This window comes from Hyla sarda, chromosome 2, assembly GCF_029499605.1.
Source record: "Hyla sarda isolate aHylSar1 chromosome 2, aHylSar1.hap1, whole genome shotgun sequence".
Taxonomy (NCBI): domain Eukaryota; kingdom Metazoa; phylum Chordata; class Amphibia; order Anura; family Hylidae; genus Hyla; species Hyla sarda.
In genome coordinates, this window is record NC_079190.1 from 449,205,296 (window position 1) to 449,226,108 (window position 20,813).

Below are 20,813 nucleotides of genomic sequence, written 5' to 3' on the forward strand. Positions count from 1 at the left end.
TATGGGAGATACTATATATATATAATGTGAGGGGTGGACTCACTTATGAGAGATACTGTATATAATGTGAGGGTGGACTAACTTATGGGATATACTGTATATAATGTGAGGGGTGGACTCACTTATGAGAGATACTGTATATAATGTGAGGGTGGACTCACTTATGGGATATACTGTATATAATGTGAGGGGTGGACTCACTTATGGGAGAAACTGTATATATAATGTGAGGGGTGGAGTCACTTATGGGATATACTGTATATATAATGTGAGGGATGGACTCACTTATAGGAGATACTGTATATATAATTTGAGGGGTGGACTAACTTATGGGAGATACTGTATATATAATGTGAGGGGTGGACTCACTTATGGGAGATACTGTATATATAATGTGAGGGGTGGAGTCACTTATGGGAGATACTGTATATATAATGTGAGGGGTGGACTCACTTATGAGAGATACTGTATATAATGTGAGGGTGGACTCACTTATGGGATATACTGTATATAATGTGAGGGGTGGAGTCACTTATGGAAGATACTGTATATAATGCGAGGGGTGGACTCACTTATGGGAGATACTGTATATATAATGTGAGGGGTGGACTCACTTATGGGAAATACTGTATATAATGTGAGGGGTGGACTCACTTATGGGAGATACTGTATATAATGTGAGGGATGGACTCACTTATGGGATATACTGTATATATAATGTGAGGGTGGACTCACTTATGGGATATACTGTATATAATGTGAGGGGTGGACTCACTTATGGGATATACTGTATATATAATGTGAGGGATGGACTCCCTTATATGATATACTGTATATATAATGTGAGGGGTGGACTCACTTATGGGGTATACTGTATATAATGTGAGGGGTGGACTCACTTATGGGATATACTGTATATAATGTGAGGGGTGGAGTCACTTATGGGATATATTGTATATATAATGTGAGGGGTGGAATCACTTATGGGATATACTGTATATATAATGTGAGGGATGGACTTCCTTATATGATATACTGTATATATAATGTGAGGGGTGGACTCACTTATGGGGTATACTGTATATAATGTGAGGGGTGGACTCACTTATGGGATATACTGTATATAATGTGAGGGGTGGAGTCACTTATGGGATATACTGTATATATAATGTGAGGGGTGGAATCACTTATGGGATATACTGTATATATAATGTGAGGGGTGGACTCACTTATGGGATATACTGTATATATAATGTGAGGGGTGGACTCACTTATGGGAGATACTGTATTTATAATGTGAGGGGTGGACTCACTTATGGGAGATACTGTATATATAATGTGAGGGGTGGACTCACTCATGGGAGATACTGTATATATAATGTGAGGGGTGGACTCAATTATGGGAGATACTGTATATATAATGTGAGGGGTGGACTCACTTATGGAAGATACTGTATATATAATGTGAGGGGTGGACTCACTTATGGGAGATACTGTATATATAATGCGAGGGGTGAACTCACTTATGGGAGATACTGTATATATAATGTGAGGGGTGGAGTCACTTATGGGATATACTGTATATATAATGTGAGGGATGGGCTCACTTATGGAAGATACTGTATATATAATGTGAGGGGTGCAGTCACTTATGGGAGATACTGTATATATAATGTGAGGGGTGGAGTCACTTATGGGAGATACTGTATATATAATGTGAGGGGTGGACTCACTTATGTGAGATACTGTATATAATGTGAGGGGTGGACCCACTTATGGGAGATACTGTATATATAATGTGAGGGGTGGACTCACTTATGGGAGATACTGTATATATAATGTGAGGGGTGGACTCACTTATGGGAGATACTGTATATATAATGTGAGGGGTGGACTCACTTATGGGAGATACTGTATATATAATGTGAGGGGTGGACTCACTTATGGGATATACTGTATATATAATGTGAGGGATGGACTCACTTATGGGAGATACTGTATATATAATGTGAGGGGTGGACTCACTTATGGGAGATACTGTATATATAATGTGAGGGGTGGAGTCACTTATGGGAGATACTGTATATATAATGTGAGAGGTGGACTCACTTATGAGAGATACTGTATATAATGTGAGGGTGGACTCACTTATGGGATATACTGTATATAATGTGAGGGGTGGACTCACTTATGAGAGATACTGTATATAATGTGAGGGTGGACTCACTTATGGGATATACTGTATATAATGTGAGGGATGGACTCAATTATGGGAGATGCTGTATATAATGTGAGGGGTGGACTCACATATGGAAGATACTATATATATATAATGTGAGGGGTGGACTCACTTATGGGATATACTGTATATATAATGTGAGGGGTGGAGTCACTTATGGGAGATACTCTATATAATGTGAGGGGTGGACTCACTTATGGGAGATACTGTATATATAATGTGAGGGGTGGACTCACTCATGGGAGATACTGTATATATAATGTGAGGGGTGGACTCAATTATGGGAGATACTGTATATATAATGTGAGGGGTGGACTCACTTATGGGAGATACTGTATATATAATGCGAGGGGTGAACTCACTTATGGGAGATACTGTATATATAATGTGAGGGGTGGAGTCACTTGTGGGATATACTGTATATATAATGTGAGGGATGGGCTCACTTATGGAAGATACTGTATATATAATGTGAGGGGTGCAGTCACTTATGGGAGATACTGTATATATAATGTGAGGGGTGGAGTCACTTATGGGAGATAATGTATATATAATGTGAGGGTGGACTCACTTATGTGAGATACTGTATATAATGTGAGGGGTGGACTCACTTATGGGAGATACTGTATATATAATGTGAGGGGTGGACTCACTTATGGGAGATACTGTATATATAATGTGAGGGGTGGACTCACTTATGGGAGATACTGTATATATAATGTGAGGGGTGGACTCACATATGGGAGATACTGTATATATAATGTGAGGGGTGGACTCACTTATGGGAGATACTGTATATATAATGTGAGGGGTGGACTCACTTATGGGAGATACTGTATATATAATGTGAGGGGTGGAGTCACTTATGGGATATACTGTATATATAATGTGAGGGATGGACTCACTTATGGGAGATACTGTATATATAATGTGAGGGGTGGAGTCACTTATGGGAGATACTGTATATATAATGTGAGGGGTGGACTCACTTATGGTAGATACTGTATATATAATGTGGGGGGTGGAGTCACTTATGGGAGATACTGTATATATAATGTGAGGGGTGGAGTCACTTATGGGAGATACTGTATATATAATGTGAGGGGTGGACTCACTTATGGGAGATACTGTATATATAATGTGAGGGGTGGACTCACTTATGGGAGATACTGTATATATAATGTGAGGGGTGGACTCACTTATGGGAGATACTGTATATATAATGTGAGGGGTGGACTCACTTATGGGAGATACTGTATATATAATGTGAGGGGTGGACTCACTTATGGGAGATACTGTATATATAATGTGAGGGGTGGACTCACTTATGGGAGATACTGTATATATAATGTGAGGGGTGGACTCACTTATGGGAGATACTGTATATATAATGTGAGGGGTGGAGTCACTTATGGGATATACTGTATATATAATGTGAGGGATGGACTCACTTATGGGAGATACTGTATATATAATGTGAGGGGTGGACTCACTTATGGGAGATACTGTATATATAATGTGAGGGGTGGAGTCACTTATGGGAGATACTGTATATATAATGTGAGAGGTGGACTCACTTATGAGAGATACTGTATATAATGTGAGGGTGGACTCACTTATGGGATATACTGTATATAATGTGAGGGGTGGACTCACTTATGGGAGATACTGTGTATATAATGTGAGGGGTGGACTCACTTATGGGAGATACTGTATATATAATGTGAGGGGTGGACTCACTTATGGGAGATACTATATATATATAATGTGAGGGGTGGACTCACTTATGAGAGATACTGTATATAATGTGAGGGTGGACTAACTTATGGGATATACTGTATATAATGTGAGGGGTGGACTCACTTATGAGAGATACTGTATATAATGTGAGGGTGGACTCACTTATGGGATATACTGTATATAATGTGAGGGGTGGACTCACTTATGGGAGAAACTGTATATATAATGTGAGGGGTGGAGTCACTTATGGGATATACTGTATATATAATGTGAGGGATGGACTCACTTATAGGAGATACTGTATATATAATGTGAGGGGTGGACTAACTTATGGGAGATACTGTATATATAATGTGAGGGGTGGACTCACTTATGGGAGATACTGTATATATAATGTGAGGGGTGGAGTCACTTATGGGAGATACTGTATATATAATGTGAGGGGTGGACTCACTTATGAGAGATACTGTATATAATGTGAGGGTGGACTCACTTATGGGATATACTGTATATAATGTGAGGGGTGGAGTCACTTATGGAAGATACTGTATATAATGCGAGGGGTGGACTCACTTATGGGAGATACTGTATATATAATGTGAGGGGTGGACTCACTTATGGGAAATACTGTATATAATGTGAGGGGTGGACTCACTTATGGGAGATACTGTATATAATGTGAGGGATGGACTCACTTATGGGATATACTGTATATATAATGTGAGGGTGGACTCACTTATGGGATATACTGTATATAATGTGAGGGGTGGACTCACTTATGGGATATACTGTATATATAATGTGAGGGATGGACTCCCTTATATGATATACTGTATATATAATGTGAGGGGTGGACTCACTTATGGGGTATACTGTATATAATGTGAGGGGTGGACTCACTTATGGGATATACTGTATATAATGTGAGGGGTGGAGTCACTTATGGGATATATTGTATATATAATGTGAGGGGTGGAATCACTTATGGGATATACTGTATATATAATGTGAGGGATGGACTTCCTTATATGATATACTGTATATATAATGTGAGGGGTGGACTCACTTATGGGGTATACTGTATATAATGTGAGGGGTGGACTCACTTATGGGATATACTGTATATAATGTGAGGGGTGGAGTCACTTATGGGATATACTGTATATATAATGTGAGGGGTGGAATCACTTATGGGATATACTGTATATATAATGTGAGGGGTGGACTCACTTATGGGATATACTGTATATATAATGTGAGGGGTGGACTCTCTTATGGGAGATACTGTATATAATGTGAGGGGTGGACTCACTTATGGGAGATACTGTATATATAATGTGAGGGGTGGAGTCACTTATGAGAGATACTGTATATCATGTGAGGGGTGGACTCACTTATGGGAGATACTGTATATATAATGTGAGGGGTGGACTCACTTATGGGAGATACTGTATATATAATGTGAGGGGTGGACTCACGTATGGGAGATACTGTATATATTATGTGAGGGGTGGACTCACTTATGGGAGATACTGTATATAATGTGAGGGGTGGACTCACTTATGGGATATACTGTATATAATGTGAGGGGCGGACTCACTTATGGGAGATACTGTATATAATGTGAGGGTGGACTCTCTTATGGGATATACTGTATATAATGTTAGGGGTGGAGTCACTTATGGGATATACTGTATATATAATGTGAGGGGTGAACTCACTTATGGGAGATACTGTATATAATGTGAGAGGTGGACTCACTTATGGGAGATATTCTATATAATGTGAGGGGTGGACTCTCTTATGGGATATACTGTATATAATGTGAGGGGTGGAGTCACTTATGGGATATACTGTATATATAATGTGAGGGGTGGACTCACTTATGGGAGATACTGTATATAATGTGAGGGGTGAACTCACTTATGGGAGATACTGTATATATAATGTGAGGGGTGGAGTCACTTATGGGAGATACTGTATATAATGTGAGGGGTGGACTCACTTATGGGAGATACTGTATATAATGTGAGGGGTGGAGTCACTTATGGGAGATACTGTATATATAATGTGAGGGGTGGACTCACTTATGGGATATACTGTATATAATGTGAGGGGTGGAGTCACTTATGGGATATACTGTATATAATGTGAGGGGTGGAGTCACTTATGGGATATACTGTATATATAATGTGAGGGGTGGACTCACTTATGGGATATACTGTATATAATGTGAGGGGTGGACTCACTTATGGGATATACTGTATATAATGTGAGGGTGGAGTCACTTATGGGATATACTGTATATAATGTGAAGGGTGGACTCACTTATGAGAGATACTGTATATATAATGTGAGGGGTGGACTCACTTATGGGAGATACTTTTTATAATGTGAGGGGTGGAGTCACTTATGGGATATACTGTATATATAATGTGAGGGGTGGACTCACTTATGGGAGATACTGTATATATAATGTGAGGGGTGGAGTCACTTATGGGAGATACTGTATATATAATGTGAGGGGTGGACTCACTTATGGGATATACTGTATATATAATGTGAGGGGAGGACTCACTTATGGGAGATACTGTATATATAATGTGAGGGGTGGAGTCACTTATGGGATATACTGTATATATAATGTGAGGGGTGGACTCACTTATGGGAGATACTGTATATATAATGTGAAGGGTGGAGTCACTTATGGGATATACTGTATATATAATGTGAGGGGTGGACTCACTTATGGGAGATACTGTATATATAATGTGAGGGGTGGAGTCACTTATGGGAGATACTGTATATAATGTGAGGGGTGGACTCACTTATGGGATATACTGTATATAATGTGAGGGGTGGACTCTCTTATAGGATATACTGTATATAATGTGAGGGTGGAGTCACTTATGGGATATACTGTATATATAATGTGAGGGGTGGACTCTGTTATGGGATATACTGTATATAATGTGAGGGTGGAGTCACTTATGGGATATACTGTATATAATGTGGGGGTGGAGCCACTTATGGGATATACTGTATATAATGTGAGGGTGGGGTCACTTATGGGATATACTGTATATATAATGTGAGGGGTGGACTCACTTATGGGATATACTGTATATAATGTGAGGGGTGGACTCACTTATGGGATATACTGTATATAATGTGAAGGGTGGACTCACTTATGGGATATATTGTATATATAATGTGAGGGGTGGACTCACTTATGGGAGATACTGTATATATAATGTGAGGGGTGGACTCACTTATGGGAGACACTTTTTATAATGTGAGGGGTGGAGTCACTTATGGGATATACTGTATATATAATGTGAGGGGTGGACTCACTTATGGGATATACTGTATATAATGTGAGGGGTGGAGTCACTTGTGGGATATACTGTATATATAATGTGAGGGGTGGACTCACTTATGGGATATACTGTATATAATGTGAGGGGTGGACTCACTTATGGGATATACTGTATATAATGTGAGGGTGGAGTCACTTATGGGATATACTGTATATAATGTGAAGGGTGGACTCACTTATGGGAGATACTGTATATATAATGTGAGGGGTGGACTCACTTATGGGATATACTTTTTATAATGTGAGGGGTGGAGTCACTTATGGGATATACTGTATATATAATGTGAGGGGTGGACTCACTTATGGGAGATACTGTATATATAATGTGAGGGGTGGAGTCACTTATGGGAGATACTGTATATATAATGTGAGGGGTGGACTCACTTATGGGATATACTGTATATATAATGTGAGGGGAGGACTCACTTATGGGAGATACTGTATATATAATGTGAGGGGTGGAGTCACTTATGGGATATACTGTATATATAATGTGAGGGGTGGACTCACTTATGGGAGATACTGTATATATAATGTGAAGGGTGGAGTCACTTATGGGAGATACTGTATATATAATGTGAGGGGTGGAGTCACTTATGGGATATACTGTATATATAATGTGAGGGGTGGACTCACTTATGGGAGATACTGTATATATAATGTGAGGGGTGGAGTCACTTATGGGAGATACTGTATATAATGTGAGGGGTGGACTCACTTATGGGATATACTGTATATAATGTGAGGGGTGGACTCTCTTATAGGATATACTGTATATAATGTGAGGGTGGAGTCACTTATGGGATATACTGTATATATAATGTGAGGGGTGGACTCTGTTATGGGATATACTGTATATAATGTGAGGGTGGAGTCACTTATGGGATATACTGTATATAATGTGGGGGTGGAGCCACTTATGGGATATACTGTATATAATGTGAGGGTGGGGTCACTTATGGGATATACTGTATATATAATGTGAGGGGTGGACTCACTTATGGGATATACTGTATATAATGTGAGGGGTGGACTCACTTATGGGATATACTGTATATAATGTGAGGGTGGAGTCACTTATGGGATATACTGTATATAATGTGAAGGGTGGACTCACTTATGGGAGATACTGTATATATAATGTGAGGGGTGGACTCACTTATGGGAGATACTGTATATAATGTGACGGGTGGACTCACTTATGGGAGATACTGTATATAATGTGAGGGGTGGAGTCACTTATGGGATATACTGTATATATAATGTGAGGGAAGGACTCTCTTATGGGATATACTGTATATAATGTGAGGGGTGGAGTCACTTATGGGATATACTGTATATATAATGTGAGGGGAGGACTCACTTATGGGAGATACTGTATATAATGTGAGGGGTGGAGTCACTTATGGGATATACTGTATATATAATGTGAGGGGTGGACTCACTTATGGGATATACTGTATATAATGTGAGGGGTGGACTCACTTATGGGATATACTGTATATAATGTGAGGGGCGGACTCACTTATGGGATATACTGTATATAATGTGAGGGTGGAGTCACTTATGGGATATACTGTATATAATGTGAGGGGTGGAGTCACTTATGGGATATACTGTATATATAATGTGAGGGGTGGACTCACTTATGGGAGATACTGTATATATAATGTGAGGGGTGGAGTCACTTATGGGAGATATTGTATATATAATGTGAGGGGTGGACTCACTTATGGGATATACTGTATATATAATGTGAGGGGAGGACTCACTTATGGGATATACTGTATATATAATGTGAGGGGTGGACTCACTTATGGGAGATACTGTATATATAATGTGAAGGGTGGAGTCACTTATGGGATATACTGTATATATAATGTGAGGGGTGGACTCACTTATGGGAGATACTGTATATATAATGTGAGGGGTGGAGTCACTTATGGGAGATACTGTATATAATGTGAGGGGTGGAGTCACTTATGGGATATACTGTATATATAATGTGAGGGAAGGACTCTCTTATGGGATATACTGTATATAATGTGAGGGGTGGAGTCACTTATGGGATATACTGTATATATAATGTGAGGGGAGGACTCACTTATGGGAGATACTGTATATAATGTGAGGGGTGGAGTCACTTATGGGATATACTGTATATATAATGTGAGGGGTGGACTCACTTATGGGATATACTGTATATAATGTGAGGGGTGGACTCACTTATGGGATATACTGTATATAATGTGAGGGGCGGACTCACTTATGGGATATACTGTATATAATGTGAGGGTGGAGTCACTTATGGGATATACTGTATATATTGTGAGGGTGGAGTCACTTATGGGATATACTGTATATAATGTGAGGGGTGGAGTCACTTATGGGATATACTGTATATATAATGTGAGGGGAGGACTCTCTTATGGGATATACTGTATATAATGTGAGGGGTGGACTCACTTATGGGAGATACTGTATATATAATGTGAGGGGTGGACTCACTTATGGGAGATACTGTATATATAATGCGAGGGGTGGACTCACTTATGGGAGATACTGTATATATAATGTGAGGGGTGGACTCACTTATGGGAAATACTGTATATAATGTGAGGGGTGGACTCACTTATGGGAGATACTGTATATAATGTGAGGGATGGACTCACTTATGGGATATACTGTATATATAATGTGAGGGTGGACTCACTTATGGGATATACTGTATATAATGTGAGGGGTGGACTCACTTATGGGATATACTGTATATATAATGTGAGGGATGGACTCCCTTATATGATATACTGTATATATAATGTGAGGGGTGGACTCACTTATGGGGTATACTGTATATAATGTGAGGGGTGGACTCACTTATGGGATATACTGTATATAATGTGAGGGGTGGAGTCACTTATGGGATATATTGTATATATAATGTGAGGGGTGGAATCACTTATGGGATATACTGTATATATAATGTGAGGGATGGACTTCCTTATATGATATACTGTATATATAATGTGAGGGGTGGACTCACTTATGGGGTATACTGTATATAATGTGAGGGGTGGACTCACTTATGGGATATACTGTATATAATGTGAGGGGTGGAGTCACTTATGGGATATACTGTATATATAATGTGAGGGGTGGAATCACTTATGGGATATACTGTATATATAATGTGAGGGGTGGACTCACTTATGGGATATACTGTATATATAATGTGAGGGGTGGACTCTCTTATGGGAGATACTGTATATAATGTGAGGGGTGGACTCACTTATGGGAGATACTGTATATATAATGTGAGGGGTGGAGTCACTTATGAGAGATACTGTATATCATGTGAGGGGTGGACTCACTTATGGGAGATACTGTATATATAATGTGAGGGGTGGACTCACTTATGGGAGATACTGTATATATAATGTGAGGGGTGGACTCACGTATGGGAGATACTGTATATATTATGTGAGGGGTGGACTCACTTATGGGAGATACTGTATATAATGTGAGGGGTGGACTCACTTATGGGATATACTGTATATAATGTGAGGGGCGGACTCACTTATGGGAGATACTGTATATAATGTGAGGGTGGACTCTCTTATGGGATATACTGTATATAATGTTAGGGGTGGAGTCACTTATGGGATATACTGTATATATAATGTGAGGGGTGAACTCACTTATGGGAGATACTGTATATAATGTGAGAGGTGGACTCACTTATGGGAGATATTCTATATAATGTGAGGGGTGGACTCTCTTATGGGATATACTGTATATAATGTGAGGGGTGGAGTCACTTATGGGATATACTGTATATATAATGTGAGGGGTGGACTCACTTATGGGAGATACTGTATATAATGTGAGGGGTGAACTCACTTATGGGAGATACTGTATATATAATGTGAGGGGTGGAGTCACTTATGGGAGATACTGTATATAATGTGAGGGGTGGACTCACTTATGGGAGATACTGTATATAATGTGAGGGGTGGAGTCACTTATGGGAGATACTGTATATATAATGTGAGGGGTGGACTCACTTATGGGATATACTGTATATAATGTGAGGGGTGGAGTCACTTATGGGATATACTGTATATAATGTGAGGGGTGGAGTCACTTATGGGATATACTGTATATATAATGTGAGGGGTGGACTCACTTATGGGATATACTGTATATAATGTGAGGGGTGGACTCACTTATGGGATATACTGTATATAATGTGAGGGTGGAGTCACTTATGGGATATACTGTATATAATGTGAAGGGTGGACTCACTTATGAGAGATACTGTATATATAATGTGAGGGGTGGACTCACTTATGGGAGATACTTTTTATAATGTGAGGGGTGGAGTCACTTATGGGATATACTGTATATATAATGTGAGGGGTGGACTCACTTATGGGAGATACTGTATATATAATGTGAGGGGTGGAGTCACTTATGGGAGATACTGTATATATAATGTGAGGGGTGGACTCACTTATGGGATATACTGTATATATAATGTGAGGGGAGGACTCACTTATGGGAGATACTGTATATATAATGTGAGGGGTGGAGTCACTTATGGGATATACTGTATATATAATGTGAGGGGTGGACTCACTTATGGGAGATACTGTATATATAATGTGAAGGGTGGAGTCACTTATGGGATATACTGTATATATAATGTGAGGGGTGGACTCACTTATGGGAGATACTGTATATATAATGTGAGGGGTGGAGTCACTTATGGGAGATACTGTATATAATGTGAGGGGTGGACTCACTTATGGGATATACTGTATATAATGTGAGGGGTGGACTCTCTTATAGGATATACTGTATATAATGTGAGGGTGGAGTCACTTATGGGATATACTGTATATATAATGTGAGGGGTGGACTCTGTTATGGGATATACTGTATATAATGTGAGGGTGGAGTCACTTATGGGATATACTGTATATAATGTGGGGGTGGAGCCACTTATGGGATATACTGTATATAATGTGAGGGTGGGGTCACTTATGGGATATACTGTATATATAATGTGAGGGGTGGACTCACTTATGGGATATACTGTATATAATGTGAGGGGTGGACTCACTTATGGGATATACTGTATATAATGTGAAGGGTGGACTCACTTATGGGATATATTGTATATATAATGTGAGGGGTGGACTCACTTATGGGAGATACTGTATATATAATGTGAGGGGTGGACTCACTTATGGGAGACACTTTTTATAATGTGAGGGGTGGAGTCACTTATGGGATATACTGTATATATAATGTGAGGGGTGGACTCACTTATGGGATATACTGTATATAATGTGAGGGGTGGAGTCACTTGTGGGATATACTGTATATATAATGTGAGGGGTGGACTCACTTATGGGATATACTGTATATAATGTGAGGGGTGGACTCACTTATGGGATATACTGTATATAATGTGAGGGTGGAGTCACTTATGGGATATACTGTATATAATGTGAAGGGTGGACTCACTTATGGGAGATACTGTATATATAATGTGAGGGGTGGACTCACTTATGGGATATACTTTTTATAATGTGAGGGGTGGAGTCACTTATGGGATATACTGTATATATAATGTGAGGGGTGGACTCACTTATGGGAGATACTGTATATATAATGTGAGGGGTGGAGTCACTTATGGGAGATACTGTATATATAATGTGAGGGGTGGACTCACTTATGGGATATACTGTATATATAATGTGAGGGGAGGACTCACTTATGGGAGATACTGTATATATAATGTGAGGGGTGGAGTCACTTATGGGATATACTGTATATATAATGTGAGGGGTGGACTCACTTATGGGAGATACTGTATATATAATGTGAAGGGTGGAGTCACTTATGGGAGATACTGTATATATAATGTGAGGGGTGGAGTCACTTATGGGATATACTGTATATATAATGTGAGGGGTGGACTCACTTATGGGAGATACTGTATATATAATGTGAGGGGTGGAGTCACTTATGGGAGATACTGTATATAATGTGAGGGGTGGACTCACTTATGGGATATACTGTATATAATGTGAGGGGTGGACTCTCTTATAGGATATACTGTATATAATGTGAGGGTGGAGTCACTTATGGGATATACTGTATATATAATGTGAGGGGTGGACTCTGTTATGGGATATACTGTATATAATGTGAGGGTGGAGTCACTTATGGGATATACTGTATATAATGTGGGGGTGGAGCCACTTATGGGATATACTGTATATAATGTGAGGGTGGGGTCACTTATGGGATATACTGTATATATAATGTGAGGGGTGGACTCACTTATGGGATATACTGTATATAATGTGAGGGGTGGACTCACTTATGGGATATACTGTATATAATGTGAGGGTGGAGTCACTTATGGGATATACTGTATATAATGTGAAGGGTGGACTCACTTATGGGAGATACTGTATATATAATGTGAGGGGTGGACTCACTTATGGGAGATACTGTATATAATGTGACGGGTGGACTCACTTATGGGAGATACTGTATATAATGTGAGGGGTGGAGTCACTTATGGGATATACTGTATATATAATGTGAGGGAAGGACTCTCTTATGGGATATACTGTATATAATGTGAGGGGTGGAGTCACTTATGGGATATACTGTATATATAATGTGAGGGGAGGACTCACTTATGGGAGATACTGTATATAATGTGAGGGGTGGAGTCACTTATGGGATATACTGTATATATAATGTGAGGGGTGGACTCACTTATGGGATATACTGTATATAATGTGAGGGGTGGACTCACTTATGGGATATACTGTATATAATGTGAGGGGCGGACTCACTTATGGGATATACTGTATATAATGTGAGGGTGGAGTCACTTATGGGATATACTGTATATAATGTGAGGGGTGGAGTCACTTATGGGATATACTGTATATATAATGTGAGGGGTGGACTCACTTATGGGAGATACTGTATATATAATGTGAGGGGTGGAGTCACTTATGGGAGATATTGTATATATAATGTGAGGGGTGGACTCACTTATGGGATATACTGTATATATAATGTGAGGGGAGGACTCACTTATGGGATATACTGTATATATAATGTGAGGGGTGGACTCACTTATGGGAGATACTGTATATATAATGTGAAGGGTGGAGTCACTTATGGGATATACTGTATATATAATGTGAGGGGTGGACTCACTTATGGGAGATACTGTATATATAATGTGAGGGGTGGAGTCACTTATGGGAGATACTGTATATAATGTGAGGGGTGGAGTCACTTATGGGATATACTGTATATATAATGTGAGGGAAGGACTCTCTTATGGGATATACTGTATATAATGTGAGGGGTGGAGTCACTTATGGGATATACTGTATATATAATGTGAGGGGAGGACTCACTTATGGGAGATACTGTATATAATGTGAGGGGTGGAGTCACTTATGGGATATACTGTATATATAATGTGAGGGGTGGACTCACTTATGGGATATACTGTATATAATGTGAGGGGTGGACTCACTTATGGGATATACTGTATATAATGTGAGGGGCGGACTCACTTATGGGATATACTGTATATAATGTGAGGGTGGAGTCACTTATGGGATATACTGTATATATTGTGAGGGTGGAGTCACTTATGGGATATACTGTATATAATGTGAGGGGTGGAGTCACTTATGGGATATACTGTATATATAATGTGAGGGGAGGACTCTCTTATGGGATATACTGTATATAATGTGAGGGGTGGACTCACTTATGGGAGATACTGTATATATAATGTGAGGGGTGGACTCACTTATGGGAGATACTGTATATATAATGCGAGGGGTGGACTCACTTATGGGAGATACTGTATATATAATGTGAGGGGTGGACTCACTTATGGGAAATACTGTATATAATGTGAGGGGTGGACTCACTTATGGGAGATACTGTATATAATGTGAGGGATGGACTCACTTATGGGATATACTGTATATATAATGTGAGGGTGGACTCACTTATGGGATATACTGTATATAATGTGAGGGGTGGACTCACTTATGGGATATACTGTATATATAATGTGAGGGATGGACTCCCTTATATGATATACTGTATATATAATGTGAGGGGTGGACTCACTTATGGGGTATACTGTATATAATGTGAGGGGTGGACTCACTTATGGGATATACTGTATATAATGTGAGGGGTGGAGTCACTTATGGGATATATTGTATATATAATGTGAGGGGTGGAATCACTTATGGGATATACTGTATATATAATGTGAGGGATGGACTTCCTTATATGATATACTGTATATATAATGTGAGGGGTGGACTCACTTATGGGGTATACTGTATATAATGTGAGGGGTGGACTCACTTATGGGATATACTGTATATAATGTGAGGGGTGGAGTCACTTATGGGATATACTGTATATATAATGTGAGGGGTGGAATCACTTATGGGATATACTGTATATATAATGTGAGGGGTGGACTCACTTATGGGATATACTGTATATATAATGTGAGGGGTGGACTCTCTTATGGGAGATACTGTATATAATGTGAGGGGTGGACTCACTTATGGGAGATACTGTATATATAATGTGAGGGGTGGAGTCACTTATGAGAGATACTGTATATCATGTGAGGGGTGGACTCACTTATGGGAGATACTGTATATATAATGTGAGGGGTGGACTCACTTATGGGAGATACTGTATATATAATGTGAGGGGTGGACTCACGTATGGGAGATACTGTATATATTATGTGAGGGGTGGACTCACTTATGGGAGATACTGTATATAATGTGAGGGGTGGACTCACTTATGGGATATACTGTATATAATGTGAAGGGCGGACTCACTTATGGGAGATACTGTATATAATGTGAGGGTGGACTCTCTTATGGGATATACTGTATATAATGTTAGGGGTGGAGTCACTTATGGGATATACTGTATATATAATGTGAGGGGTGAACTCACTTATGGGAGATACTGTATATAATGTGAGAGGTGGACTCACTTATGGGAGATATTCTATATAATGTGAGGGGTGGACTCTCTTATGGGATATACTGTATATAATGTGAGGGGTGGAGTCACTTATGGGATATACTGTATATATAATGTGAGGGGTGGACTCACTTATGGGAGATACTGTATATAATGTGAGGGGTGAACTCACTTATGGGAGATACTGTATATATAATGTGAGGGGTGGAGTCACTTATGGGAGATACTGTATATAATGTGAGGGGTGGACTCACTTATGGGAGATACTGTATATAATGTGAGGGGTGGAGTCACTTATGGGAGATACTGTATATATAATGTGAGGGGTGGACTCACTTATGGGATATACTGTATATAATGTGAGGGGTGGAGTCACTTATGGGATATACTGTATATAATGTGAGGGGTGGAGTCACTTATGGGATATACTGTATATATAATGTGAGGGGTGGACTCACTTATGGGATATACTGTATATAATGTGAGGGGTGGACTCACTTATGGGATATACTGTATATAATGTGAGGGTGGAGTCACTTATGGGATATACTGTATATAATGTGAAGGGTGGACTCACTTATGAGAGATACTGTATATATAATGTGAGGGGTGGACTCACTTATGGGAGATACTTTTTATAATGTGAGGGGTGGAGTCACTTATGGGATATACTGTATATATAATGTGAGGGGTGGACTCACTTATGGGAGATACTGTATATATAATGTGAGGGGTGGAGTCACTTATGGGAGATACTGTATATATAATGTGAGGGGTGGACTCACTTATGGGATATACTGTATATATAATGTGAGGGGAGGACTCACTTATGGGAGATACTGTATATATAATGTGAGGGGTGGAGTCACTTATGGGATATACTGTATATATAATGTGAGGGGTGGACTCACTTATGGGAGATACTGTATATATAATGTGAAGGGTGGAGTCACTTATGGGATATACTGTATATATAATGTGAGGGGTGGACTCACTTATGGGAGATACTGTATATATAATGTGAGGGGTGGAGTCACTTATGGGAGATACTGTATATAATGTGAGGGGTGGACTCACTTATGGGATATACTGTATATAATGTGAGGGGTGGACTCTCTTATAGGATATACTGTATATAATGTGAGGGTGGAGTCACTTATGGGATATACTGTATATATAATGTGAGGGGTGGACTCTGTTATGGGATATACTGTATATAATGTGAGGGTGGAGTCACTTATGGGATATACTGTATATAATGTGGGGGTGGAGCCACTTATGGGATATACTGTATATAATGTGAGGGTGGGGTCACTTATGGGATATACTGTATATATAATGTGAGGGGTGGACTCACTTATGGGATATACTGTATATAATGTGAGGGGTGGACTCACTTATGGGATATACTGTATATAATGTGAAGGGTGGACTCACTTATGGGATATACTGTATATATAATGTGAGGGGTGGACTCACTTATGGGAGATACTGTATATATAATGTGAGGGGTGGACTCACTTATGGGAGACACTTTTTATAATGTGAGGGGTGGAGTCACTTATGGGATATACTGTATATATAATGTGAGGGGTGGACTCACTTATGGGATATACTGTATATAATGTGAGGGGTGGAGTCACTTGTGGGATATACTGTATATATAATGTGAGGGGTGGACTCACTTATGGGATATACTGTATATAATGTGAGGGGTGGACTCACTTATGGGATATACTGTATATAATGTGAGGGTGGAGTCACTTATGGGATATACTGTATATAATGTGAAGGGTGGACTCACTTATGGGAGATACTGTATATATAATGTGAGGGGTGGACTCACTTATGGGATATACTTTTTATAATGTGAGGGGTGGAGTCACTTATGGGATATACTGTATATATAATGTGAGGGGTGGACTCACTTATGGGAGATACTGTATATATAATGTGAGGGGTGGAGTCACTTATGGGAGATACTGTATATATAATGTGAGGGGTGGACTCACTTATGGGATATACTGTATATATAATGTGAGGGGAGGACTCACTTATGGGAGATACTGTATATATAATGTGAGGGGTGGAGTCACTTATGGGATATACTGTATATATAATGTGAGGGGTGGACTCACTTATGGGAGATACTGTATATATAATGTGAAGGGTGGAGTCACTTATGGGATATACTGTATATATAATGTGAGGGGTGGACTCACTTATGGGAGATACTGTATATATAATGTGAGGGGTGGAGTCACTTATGGGAGATACTGTATATAATGTGAGGGGTGGACTCACTTATGGGATATACTGTATATAATGTGAGGGGTGGACTCTCTTATAGGATATACTGTATATAATGTGAGGGTGGAGTCACTTATGGGATATACTGTATATATAATGTGAGGGGTGGACTCTGTTATGGGATATACTGTATATAATGTGAGGGTGGAGTCACTTATGGGATATACTGTATATAATGTGGGGGTGGAGCCACTTATGGGATATACTGTATATAATGTGAGGGTGGGGTCACTTATGGGATATACTGTATATATAATGTGAGGGGTGGACTCACTTATGGGATATACTGTATATAATGTGAGGGGTGGACTCACTTATGGGATATACTGTATATAATGTGAGGGTGGAGTCACTTATGGGATATACTGTATATAATGTGAAGGGTGGACTCACTTATGGGATATACTGTATATATAATGTGAGGGGAGGACTCACTTATGGGAGATACTGTATATAATGTGAGGGGTGGAGTCACTTATGGGATATACTGTATATATAATGTGAGGGGTGGACTCACTTATGGGATATACTGTATATAATGTGAGGGGTGGACTCACTTATGGGATATACTGTATATAATGTGAGGGGCGGACTCACTTATGGGATATACTGTATATAATGTGAGGGTGGAGTCACTTATGGGATATACTGTATATAATGTGAGGGGTGGAGTCACTTATGGGATATACTGTATATATAATGTGAGGGGTGGACTCACTTATGGGAGATACTGTATATATAATGTGAGGGGTGGAGTCACTTATGGGAGATATTGTATATATAATGTGAGGGGTGGACTCACTTATGGGATATACTGTATATATAATGTGAGGGGAGGACTCACTTATGGGATATACTGTATATATAATGTGAGGGGTGGACTCACTTATGGGAGATACTGTATATATAATGTGAAGGGTGGAGTCACTTATGGGATATACTGTATATATAATGTGAGGGGTGGACTCACTTATGGGAGATACTGTATATATAATGTGAGGGGTGGAGTCACTTATGGGAGATACTGTATATAATGTGAGGGGTGGAGTCACTTATGGGATATACTGTATATATAATGTGAGGGAAGGACTCTCTTATGGGATATACTGTATATAATGTGAGGGGTGGAGTCACTTATGGGATATACTGTATATATAATGTGAGGGGAGGACTCACTTATGGGAGATACTGTATATAATGTGAGGGGTGGAGTCACTTATGGGATATACTGTATATATAATGTGAGGGGTGGACTCACTTATGGGATATACTGTATATAATGTGAGGGGTGGACTCACTTATGGGATATACTGTATATAATGTGAGGGGCGGACTCACTTATGGGATATACTGTATATAATGTGAGGGTGGAGTCACTTATGGGATATACTGTATATATTGTGAGGGTGGAGTCACTTATGGGATATACTGTATATAATGTGAGGGGTGGAGTCACTTATGGGATATACTGTATATATAATGTGAGGGGAGGACTCTCTTATGGGATATACTGTATATAATGTGAGGGGTGGACTCACTTATGGGAGATACTGTATATATAATGTGAGGGGTGGACTCACTTATGGGAGATACTGTATATATAATGTGAGGGGTGGAGTCACTTATGGGAGATACTGTATATATAATGTGAGGGGTGGACTCACTTATGGGAGATACTGTATATAATGTGACGGGTGGACTCACTTATGGGAGATACTGTATATAATGTGAGGGGTGGAGTCACTTATGGGATATACTGTATATATAATGTGAGGGAAGGACTCTCTTATGGGATATACTGTATATAATGTGAGGGGTGGAGTCACTTATGGGATATACTGTATATATAATGTGAGGGGAGGACTCACTTATGGGAGATACTGTATATAATGTGAGGGGTGGAGTCACTTATGGGATATACTGTATATATAATGTGAGGGGTGGAGTCACTTATGGGATATACTGTATATATAATGTGAGGGGAGGACTCTCTTATGGGATATACTGTATATAATGTGAGGGGTGGAGTCACTTATGGGATATACTGTATATATAATATGA